General features: G+C 45.8%; 1 protein-coding gene across 3 annotated transcripts in view; it reads right to left on the bottom strand.

The window, feature by feature from the left end:
- Window positions 1–12,209, bottom strand: part of HIVEP3 (HIVEP zinc finger 3) — a 527,761-nt gene that overhangs the window by 327,585 nt on the left and 187,967 nt on the right. The window lies entirely within an intron of this gene.

Below are 12,209 nucleotides of genomic sequence, written 5' to 3'. Positions count from 1 at the left end.
CCAATATTTTGTAAAAGGCTTATTTCTCTTGTATATAGGTCACTGTCACAGAGGTAAGGGGCTGAGAACTGCCTGTCACTGGGAGAGGCTGAGTGAGGAATTTAGGGACTCCAGGAAATGGGGCATCCTAAACAGCAGGCTTGATTTTGCATTAGTAGCAGTACTTACCCAGGGCTTCAAGTGTCCTTGCATGGGTGTGAGATGCCCTGGGTGTTTTGATTGTTTGTTTGTTTGTTTTTGAGATGGAGTTTTTGCTCTTATTGCCCAGGCTGGAGTGCAATGGCGCAATCTCAGCTCACTGCAACCTCTGCCTCCCAGGTTCAAGTGATTCTCCTCCCTCGGCCTCCCGATGTGAGCTGGACAGTCTGACTTCCAGTGGGGGCCCTCACAGACCGGGCACGGCTTAGGAGGAATCCCAGGCTGTGGGCATTCCGAGGCCCAGTGGCCAGGCTTTTGGCATTTGAAGAAAGGAGGAGGTTTTGAAGAAGCCCCTGGGAACTGTGGCTTGGATGTTCTGAAGGTTTTGTATGCTGGAGACGTGGTTGTGAGTTGTCTTACAGTTCATTCATTCTATAATGAACCTGTATTGCTTTAATAAAATCAGGGAGAAATGTTACTGACTTCAAAACCTGCTGGGGCAATGTGGACTGGACTAATAGCAACTGAACCCTGCCATGCACTTGGTACCCAGCTGGCCACCTTAACTCATTCATTTTTCAAAGGAGGACTTATTACTGCTGTTTTACAGATGAAGAAACTGAAGCTCAAAGAGGCATGGCTTCTTCCCCAGGTCCCATGGAGCCCACATTCATCTGTTTGACTCTAAAGTCCCGCTCTCTTCTCTACCTAGAGCTCTTTGCTGCCTCTGTGGTAGCTGAACGGGAGAAACACCCAGGAAGATGGTCACCAGGCTGCCCCAAAGCCCAGGGGACCAGGGGGCTGCTGACGGCCAAAATCAGGGTACTCTTCCTGAAACAGGTAAGAGACATGAACTTGGCCCAATGGAGAGGCACTTTCTTGTTCCACCACAAATCTCCATGAAAGTCACCTTTTCCATAGCCACCAACAGTACCTTATTAATATCCTTTTGGCATCACCTAAAACCTAAAAACAGCCTGACAGTTTTTGTGAATCAGTTTCCATTCCTCATCCTCTTGGCTGGCTTGGTGACACCTCTTCCCTGCTGCTGTTTGCCAACTTTACCAATTTACCATCACCTGCAAGTGAATGACCCTCTTATGCCTTGTTCTAGATTAGTTGGATTTTACATTGTTTCAAGGTATCATAGAGGTTCCAGGGAAGATGCGTGAGGCAGTGCTGGGGAGGGGGTGGGCTGGGGACAGTGAGGAATGGGTTGAGTCAGTCCCACTTTCCCCTCCCCCATCCTAACCAAAGCAGCTGTTTCCATCTTTGGGTGAATACTGCCCTTTATTTGAGAAGGGATCAAAGTCTATAGGCTGACTGGGGACCACAGATGTAGATCATTAATAAATATATTAAATGCTCCAGTAATTAAATTATTCCAGTAGAACCACATCACAGTGAAGAACATGAAGAAGATTTTTTTTTCAAGGCTGCACTTACAAATCCTTGATCCAAATTCACTGGGCAATTTCATCAGGACCTCCCTTTTCCACAGGCTTCTTGGGAAAAGGATATAGGCAGGGCTTGCGGGGCATGGGGTCAGGTAGGGAGAGTCAATAGAGGAGGACCCCAGAGGGACAGAAGGCAGGGAAGGGAGGGAAGAGGGAGAGGAGTGGCAGAGAAGTCAGAGTTCTTGTCACTCCTAGGACAGCTCTCTGGCTTCTTCACACACTGACATCAAAGAACACCCTTGAAAAGTGACCATTATTTTATTTATAATTTCCCAACCAGTGAAGAACATGCTTCTGGCAGCAGGAGCTCCTGGGATGATGCCCGGCTCCCCCTGCAACCCCAGTGTGCAAGCAGTCACTCTGGACCCTAGTAAAGGAGCTGGTGTAGTTAAGAGTTTAGAGGGTCCTTGCAAGGTCACAGCCCTGGGTGGCCACCCAGTGTCCCTGCTGGACGGCAGTACTCCCCGCTGCCCCTCACGGCTGCATTGTCATGTCTGCAATTCACAGATGTTCACAATGATCTTTGGAAGAAACTGTCTTCCTCAGAGCCAAGTTCTAACCACACCAGGGATTTACTCTCCTTATTTAGAACTCCTAACTCACTTTTTTGGAAACCATCCAAATGGCATTAGCTACTTGAGTTGATAAACTTTGCCTTTTGACTGTTTCCAAAATATGACCCCCTCCTTTAAAAGATGAATGGCCTTCCCTGGGGATTTCTTAGACAACAGGTTCTGAAGGCATTTCTAAGAGATACTTTAAGCCAGTGGGTCTCTGCTTTGGCTGACTGAATCACTGGGACCAGAAATTCATGTATTTGGTGCTGCACTCAGATGGTATTAGGTACTTCCCTGCACATTATGAAAATCTGTAAGAGCTTCATTGTACAGATGAAGAAATGGAGGCTGATAGTGAACATGTGCCTTGCCCGAGACCTTAGGGTGAGAAGTACCAACTCAGGCTCCTCGAATATCATTTGTCCAGGCCCTGCACCCCGGCCAATCTCCTAATTCCCCATCCAGAATCCCTTTCATTGTGCCAGAGCTTGCACATAGTGCAGCCCTTTAAAGTCTAGTTCATGGGCATATTTCATTTGGCATACACAATATTTTATAAAAGCCCAAGTGAGTCAGCTAAAAATCGGAATTTACAGTAAAAATCTGTAATTCTGGCCAACATTGTCCAACCCTCGTGCAAGGCAGAGTTCACCTGAGCTGGCTCAGGGGTGGCCTCCCTTGATGGTCCAGGCTCTCCAGGAGCCATCCCTCTCCCACCCCACCCTTATGACCCACTGGCTTGGCCTGCCTGGCCAGGCCAGGCACTCACATCAGTGACCCGGTGCTATATCATGAATGGAGTGGAAGCGTCACACGGGGATTATTCGATGGAAACAATACCCACTTCTATATAGCACGCTTACTAAAACAGTCTTTGCTTTTATCTAAAGACACCACAATCAGACCTGACACACATTTACAGAAATCCAGATGATGATGACACACCGAAAATATCACACTGATGTAGTGTTTTATCACTTTCCAATTACTTTCATGTATATCAATTTATTTGAGTTAGAAAATCCAGATAATTCATCTTGACCTTCCCTCTCTATCTCCACCCTAGCTCTGTTGCTTATCCCAGGCCCTGAAAATGGCCCAGATATAAATCCAGACCAGCGGCCATTAGACAGACAAACAGAAACCTCTCTGCATAGAAGTCATTGTTCTATTGCTTCTCAGAAATGCAGAATTAAGCGGGGGGGAATGTAACCCCAACATATAATAAATACAATTATAAATAAATAAATAATAGTAAATATAACAAAACAGCAGATGTAAATGACAGAAGCAAGCACATACAAACCTAGCACATACAAACTGATAAAAACTATGAAATATATTCATATATATTGAACAAAAGTCAAAAGTAAATTTGAAGAGTCAGTATAATTTTAGACTTATTAGCCTTTTTTTAAAAAATGTTGCCTTCATGTTCCCAATTAAAAAAAAAAAACTCAAGAATTCTTAACTTTCTCTTATAATTTCCTCATCTGTAAAGTGGAAAGATCTGTATGTAATTTTCAGAACAGTATAAGCATTCAATAAGTATTAGTTACTTTTATTACCATTTGCATGTACAAGGCAATCTTTCCAATTTCTCTCCTTCCTTTTCCCAGAAAAAGCTAATCAAATGGGTTTATCAGCTTCCATGATCTCTGTGCATTGAATGAAGGTGAACATATTCAGGTGTGATGCACTTTATGTCAAGCTCTCATTGACCCCGTAGATTTGAATGCTGAAGTGACCACCATATCCATCACAGAAGAAGTATTTTCATACAATTCGTCGGCCGGAAGAGCTACATGGAAATACATGTCTAACTATCTCTCTGTCTACTTGTGTCTCCACAAAGTCCTGCAAGCTCCAAGATGGGAAATTTACCTAATTCATTTCTGCCCCTTCAGTGCCCATCCCATAAGTTGGAAGTTAGTAAATGTCAACAAGTATGTGACCAATAAATGAATATTCAAACAAGGCAACAATAATACAGGAGAAAGGTGTTCTTATGTCCTTCAGTGGGAGAGTCCTGCAAGCCTGATGACAAGCTATGGTGGATGTTGTGGTACTGCCCAGGTCCCCTCCAGGACGGAGCCACTCGTTCTTCTGGCTGCTGGGAATGTTGTCAGCTGACAGCTCACACTTGAGTCTCTCCCAGGAATTCTGAAGGGAGCTGTGTTACCAAGGCCATACACCTTTCCCAAAAGCAGTCTTTATCCACTGACTGATCACTTGCACAGGGACAAAGACCTGGCTCCTTTGCCCCAATGTGGGACAACTCTAAAGAGCCATTTCAGCCCCAGAACTCTGTAGCATGGACTCAGGTCCTTGTTGGAATTGCATCACAGTTCAACTTTTCCCTCTCCCCCACCCTGTGCCCCTCCCTCCCCAATGAACTTCCTACACATAGATCCATCATCTCTGAGTCTGTTTCTGAGGAAGCCAACCTGTGACAGTGGGTACCAGGAGTAAGAGCTGGGAGGTGGGAGTATGTTGGCTCTTGCTGGAAGCTTCTTATCCCTACGCCTTCATGACTCACTTTATTCATGGCTTGTCTCAAACGTACTATCTCAGAGATGACTTCTCTGGCAGTGTTGTCCAACTATTCCCAAATCATTGCTAGCATATTTCCCCATTTTGTCTCCTCCTATGCAGTCATCCACATCTGAAGTCATCTTGTTCTTTCTTTTCTTATTGTTTTTTCTCTTTCTCACGTGAGGATGTGAACTGCAGAGGACAAATACCTTGCTATACTGCTCACCACTATCTCCAGCTTCTAAACAGCACCCAGCACCATGCAAGCTCCTAAGAAATATTTGTTGAATGAATGAATGAGAATTTGCACACACATTCATAGTGGGAAGAACTGGGCTGAGAGTGGGAAACCCTCATTTCTAGCTCTGTTTCTGCCATTAACCATCTGGGCGACCTTAGGCAAGCCACTTGACTTCTCTGAGCCTCAGTTTTCTCATCTGCAGAATGAGATGGTAGAATGTGATGATCACTAGAAATTGTGACAGCTCCAGCATCCTATAATTTTTACATGGTTATTCAGCTTGTAATTGTTCTGTCTATAAACTACATTCTAAGGGAATCATACAGTTTTTTAAGCGAAATGGAGCTTCCCAGAGCATTTCACAATATCCAATGAGTATCGGCTTTCAGATGCCAATTTCATTATTATACCAACGCTAGAAAAACTTTCATGTGAGACGCTGCAGTTAAGGATATGTTCAACATGGGGTTCATCAAAGCTTTAGAGCACTGTGAAATAACCATTCTCCTATTTGCATAAATATCATGAGAACTAAGTCTCTTTCTCAAGTCCTATGAGGTAATGAAAAAGTGAACACTGGTTGAGGCTGCCTGTGCACCAGGCATGAGTCTGTGCTCACGGGAGGCACTGAACACCTCACCTGGCCTGGAGCAAGCATTCAAGGAACGCTGGCTCTTGACATCTGTCTCATTTAACCAAACAACAGTCAGTTTGAGGTGGGACTCTTAACTCCATCTTGGAGCTAAGGACACAGAAGCACTGAGATTTACCTAATCTACCCAAAGTCATTGAACTAATAAGTGATGGAGCCAGGGTTGGAATCTGGACAGTGCAGGTCTAGAGCGTTGCCATTTATCCACTACACTAGAGCTGTCTGAATTTTCTTAAAATTCGGATTCTGAATCAGAATGTTTGGGGTCAGGCTCGAGATCTGCACTTCTAACTATTTCTAGGTGATGTTGATGCTTCTAGCCTATGGCTCAGGCTTTGAGTTGTAAAAGTACAGAAGAAGGAACTCCTGCTAAAAGTCAGAAACTAGCCTCTGGTCCAGCCCTGGCAAATGCTGGCAATGAGACCATGGCTAAGTGACCTCTCCTCACAGGCTCACGCCTGTGATCCTGGCCCTTTGGGAGGCCAAGATGGGAGGAGCACATGAGCCCAGGAGTTCAAGACCAGCCTGGGCAATGTGGCAAGACCCTGTCTCTACAAAAATTTTTTAGAAATTAGCCAGGCATGGTGGGGTGCCCCTATAGTCCCAGCTACTTGGGAGGCTGAGGTGGGAGGATCACTTGAGCCTAGAACATAGAGGCTGCAATGAGCCAAGATCATGCCACTGCACTCCAGCCTGGATGACAGAGTGAGACCCAGTCTCAAAAAATCAAAAATTATTGGGTGTGTGAGAAAGCACATTATAAACCGGAAAACTCAAAAGCAAGGGGACAGAAATTTGCTTATCCACTCGTCTCTTTCCCTCTAGGATGTGAGTCTTTGAGCCAGCACAAAGCAGTGGCGCCTGGCACATAGTAGATATTTAGTAAGTGTTCAAAGTGCCAAGTACTTTAAATGTTATGTAATTTAATCTTCACAACAATCTCTGATTCACATTTTACAGATGAGGAAACTGAGACTGCCTAATACACCCTCAAACTACTAAAGCAGTAAATGCTGAAGCCCAGATTTTAAATGAGATCTGTCTGGTTCCAAAACCAATGCTGATTTTACCCTCCACTCCCATTATTCCTCCCACATAGGGGTCTGGCTGAGGTCTAGGAATGGATCCAGATTTTGCTTCTGCACCTGTCACATGGGCACTGGGAGTCCAACTCCTTCTTAGAACAAATGAGGGCTCCGGTCTAGGGACAGATCCTACAAATGCAAGTAGAACCTCCTCATTTTAGGGGTGGGAGAAGGCACGGAAATAATTCAGCTAAAATCAACCCTTCAAGTATTCTGCAATGAGAAGCAAAGTCAAGGTCTTCCTATTATCAGGGCCTCCAAAGCCAATCCAGAATATATAGGTTCAACAAGTTCAAAGGAGCAAATGCCTGGAACAGTGGCTCTCGAAGTGGGGTCCACCAGGGTCTCTGGATGGCCCTGCTGACCAAAGTATTTTGTTCTTGACATTAATTTATAGCTCCATCATTGGCAGGAAACTTAGGGGTCATGGAGTCCAGCTTCTCACACAATGCAAAGCCACACGAGGGGGCTGGTTTTTGAGGTCTTGAGTCCACTGACCAACTCAATTTAAGGCTCAATGGCTTAGAGAAGGAAAAAACTAAAGTAAGAGGATGATACTGTTCCTATCCTAGAGGCAAGGAAACAATGATCAGAGAGGCTAAGGAATTTAGTCCGAAGCACAAAGGCATGAATGGTGGAGATAAGGCCCGAACCTAGGGACAACTGACTCCAAAGTGTATGCCCTCTCCTCTGCCCCTCCAGGTTTGTAATTACCATTATAAAAGCAGCAGAATCTGAGGGCTCAAGGAGAAGCTGAACGTGGCTCCAGAGCCTCTCCTGAACTCTGCTGTCATCAAACATTATGGTGGACACAAGGAGCGCGACTGAGCCCACAGTGATAAGGTCCACACACAGTGGCTCCTCCTTTCCCCAAGTCATTCTGTGGGTGGCACCCAGCTCATCTGGATAATAACTAACCACAAGCTGACCATGGTGGAATATCCAAGATCTGATAAACACAAAGGAAAATCCTTCAAAGAAGCTGCCGAGCCTGCTCAGCGTGGGAGCCTCCAGCTTGTGAAATGGCGAGGGGGTAGTATTTTGACCCAGACTTGACCACCTGGTGTGACCCTAGCAAGGACCTCACTCCTGCTCCCTGGGGGCTGCTTTCCTGCCTGTAAGAGGTGTGACCAGGAATCCCCAGCATGGTCACAGAATAAGAAAGGTCAAGAGGCTGGAAATGGCCTCATGAGACCAGTGAGCCTGGCTCCCTCTGGGCCTGGGGCTGGGTCTAGCATAACACACCCTCATTTAATCCCCCTCACAAATGGGTCAGAGAAGTATGAAACTTTGGGGACAGGAGGGGTGATGGCCATCTGGGTGTCTCATCAGCTCCATTTCTTTGCAGAGACCACAGACATCTTCAATGATACCCCCATTCCCCCACTGTGAATAAACCACTCTTTCAGGGGAAGGGGGAATGTGTCCATGTCCTCCCCAAGAGGACCTTGGCACTGCTGCTGTTCTGTGGGCTCTGTCTGGCTGCCCCTTACCCTATAAAATACATGGGGTCAAAGTTCAGTTTTCTTAACATCTAGTACATTCTCCAGCACACCAAGTGTTCAGTAAGTGTTGGCTATGACTGGATAATCATCATATAAAGGGTCTGACTCAGGCAGAACACTATAGCTGTAACAGTTCCCCAGTTCCTATTGAGTAAGACAGCAATGTGGTGGTTCCTCCACAAAGCATTGATTAGAATTCCAGTTGTGAGGTTCATAATTTCATCCAGTATTTATTGAGCAGCTACTCAGTGCCAGGCACTATTTGGGGATTCAGTGATGGACAAAACAGATATAAATCCCTGACTTCATAGAGTTTATTTTCTAGTGGAAGAGACAGACAAACAAAGACAAAATACAGTATCAGTTAGTAATAAATGCTCTGAAAAAAATAATAAAGATGAGAGAATAAAGTGTTGGGAACACTATTTGAGATGCATGGCATGAAAAGGCCTTCCAAGCAGAGAGAACAGCAAGTGCAAAGGCCCTGAGGTGGGAATGTGCTTGGGAACAGGAGAGCAGTGACCAGGAATGATGAGCTGAGAATGAACCTGGAGCAGCAGGCAGGGGTTTGGGCCACAGTGGTCATGGCAAGGACTCTAGATTTTATTACAAATTCCACAAAGCCATTGCAGGGTTCTGAGCACAGTGGTGAGGCCATCTGGTTTACGTGATTTGGGGACCAGAAGGACTAATTCTTAGCATGTAAGCTCCAAGGAAATGTAAGTACATTAAAGAAACCCTAAGTACATGGACAGTAACTTGTTTGAAAATACTATTGTCTTAGCCTACTAGGACTGCCATCACAAAATACCACAGACTAGGTGGCTTAAACAACAGAAACTTATTTTTTTCACAGCTCTGGAGGCTACAAGTCCAAGATCAAAGTCCCAGCCAATTAGGTTTCTGGTGAGGGCTCTCTTTCTGGCTTGCAGACAGCCACCTCCTTACTGCATCCCAGCATGGCCTTTCCTCTATAAGGGCACTCAAAGGAGAAAGTGAGCTCTCTGGTGTCTCTTCACATAAGGACATCAATCCTATTAGTAACTCTTATAACCTTATTTAACTCGATATCCAAAAGGTGCTATTTCCAAGTACACTCACACTGGGAGTTAGGGCTTCAACATATTTTAAAGTAACACAATTCAGTCCATAGCGACTAGACTCCTATCAAATTAGATTTTACAAAATCTGCTCTTCCATGGTTAACTTCAGACAAACTGACGGACAAAACCAATGCTGAAGTCAGAGTTAGTCAACGCAGAGGAAATGGATGTAGATCATGCTAATATTCCTTAGGGCGGTAGCTCTCCGCGCTGGGATGATTCTGATTCAGAAGTGCTGTGGTAGGGCCCAGGGAAAGTGCATTTTAACCAGCCACTTTGACAGACTGATGAACAGTGGACAAATGTAGTGCTCCCCGGGCCCCTCTAAGAAGCAGCACCAAAGACAAAGTTAATTTCAAGTCACTATAGAGTATTATGCAAATAAAAGATTATTTTTTATGTTCCTCACAGTTTCACCAAAAGAAACAGACACCCTAACCTGCCATATGAGCTCCTTCTTATCCACCTGATATTTGTCTTTCTAGATTATATGATTTTTATGAACAGGACAGTCCATGAACCGTGTGGCTGCTATGTCTTCAGAGATTACAGGCAGCTCTCAGCACCTGAGCTTTCGTGCATGTTTTGAGTCCCATGATCCTCTGGCCATGACTAGGCCAAGAATATGTGCACATGCCAAAGACAGTGACCTTCAGGAGAGACGTCAAGGACTCCAGCTGCCTCAGTCAGGGCCTGGCTGAGCCCTCTGCCCTGCAGACTTGCCCTCTGGTGAACCAGCCAATCCAAGCAACTCCCCCGGCTGAGCAGCTGGGAGTGTGAGACCCAGAGAGAGAACAACAAGGGGGGCATGGCTGCAGGAGAAGGACAGGCAGAGAGCACAGCTGGGTCAGGTTCAGCCTGGGTTAGTGGCTGGCATGGAAAGATGCCTGGTCTCCAGAGCTGCTGAGGGTGACAAGGGACATGCTGCAGTTCTCCTTGGGTGTCACAGGGCAACTTCCAGGATGTTTCAGAACTTCCTCATCTCCTTGATCTCCTTACGAGTAATCCCATCAACGAGACAATCTGAGCGTGTTCTCAGTTCCCGCAGCAAGAGCTAAGAACCAGATCAATGAAACTGGTCATGTGGATTCCCACACTACTCCAGACTTACTGAGTCTCAGCTCAATTCTCATTTATTTCTAGTGTTTTCCCCTTGAAGGAAATTCACAAGAGTCAAAAAGAATGCAACCAGTCCTTTGGAGTTGGTTGTGGTAGGATGCGACTGGCAAACCTAGGAGGCATCCTGGCTTTTCTCATGCCACCCACCCATGTCTAAACCCCTAGTGAGTCCCCAGTGGCTCTACTTCCAAAGTATCCCCATAACCCAACAACTCTCTCCATCCCATTGCCAAAACTCAAATCATGCAACTACCTTCTTGCATGAACTATTGAAGTAGCACATCATGGTCTTTTTTCCACTCTTGCTGCTCTAAAATCCATCCCCCACATAGCAGATCATGTCCCTACTTAGAACCTTCTAGGAGCTTCCCAATACCAACCCTTACCAAAGCCTACAAGAGTCTATAGGATTGGGCCTTGCCCATCTCTTCAGCTTCATCTCCCTCCACCCTTTCAATAATTCCCACCCAATGGCTTTCATTTTGTTCCTCAAACACAACAAGCTTATTCCTGTCTCAGGAAATTTGCACCTGCTCTTCCTACTGCTAGGAATACTCTTCCCCACACATCTGCACAGCTGCTTCCATCCCATTTGGGTTTTCCCTCAAGGGTTTCATCTCCTCAGTGAAGCCTTCCCTGAACACTCCAGCAAAGGCAGCCCCTCAGTCACCCTGTCCTACGTTTTGCTCTTTTTATTATTTTTATTATTTTTTTGAGACAGAGTTTCACTCTTGTTGCCCAGGCTGGAGTGCAATGGTGCGATCTCGGCTCACTGCAACCGCCGCCTCCCGGGTTCAAGCGATTCTCCTGCCTCAGCCTCCCGAGTAGCTGGGATTACAGGCATGTGCCACCACACCCAGCTAATTTTATATTTTTAGTAGAGAAGAGGTTTCTCCATGTTGGTCAGGCTGGTCTCCAACTCCCGACCTCAGGTGATCTGCCCGCCTGGGCCTCCCAAAGTGCTGGGATTACAGGCAAGAGCCACCACGCCTGGCCTGCTCTTTTGTCTTCTTCATAAGCACCTGTTAGCACTGGACATTGCCCTGTTCACTTACCTGTTCCTTGTTTAATTCTATCTCCTATTCTAAAATACAAGACTTACAGGCAAGCACACTGGCTTTCTTCCCCCTGAATCCCTAGCCCTGGAACAGTGTCTGGTACCGAGTAGGTACTTGATGAGTGTCACCTGCCTGCCTGGCCAGTATTCATTCCGCATGGCCACCACCTCTGGGGATTCTGGCCATCTCTGTCTCTCCCACTGCCTTCTACCTTGGCAGCAATGTCAGGAAGGCGGTTCCTCTCAGCCCTGCAGGGGCCCAGGCTAAGCCTCAATGCATTGCCTATGGGCATCTGAATACCCCTTTGCTTTGGAATACCATGTTCTAGCTCTCCTTTCAGTCCATGAAAGGAACAGGAATTCTGACCCTTTGACACAGACGGCCCGGTGAATTCCTTGTATTCTTTTTGTTTTTCAGGGCTTATATATATATTTTAATTGAACTTGTTGAGATAATTGTAGATTCACAAAGAGTTGTAAAAAATAATACAAAGAGAGCTCAGGTACTTTTCCCTCATTTTCCCCCAATGGTAACATCTTGCAACACTATATTATATCAGAATATCAGAATCCACATAATGTCATCGACACAGGCAAGATTCAGAGCATTTCCATTGCACAAGGATCCCTCACACTGTACTTTTATAGCCACTCCCATCCCCCTAGGCTCCACCAGGACAACCACTAAGCTGTCTGTTCCCCCTTCCTATAACTGTGTCATTTCACTCCTTGCCTTCTTTCCACACTTTCAGACCCCATG

The sequence above is a fragment of the Symphalangus syndactylus genome, chromosome 12 (assembly GCF_028878055.3).
Source record: "Symphalangus syndactylus isolate Jambi chromosome 12, NHGRI_mSymSyn1-v2.1_pri, whole genome shotgun sequence".
Lineage (NCBI taxonomy): Eukaryota > Metazoa > Chordata > Mammalia > Primates > Hylobatidae > Symphalangus > Symphalangus syndactylus.
Note: the sequence above shows the minus strand (reverse complement) of the source record. Positions and strands in the feature narration are given on the sequence as shown.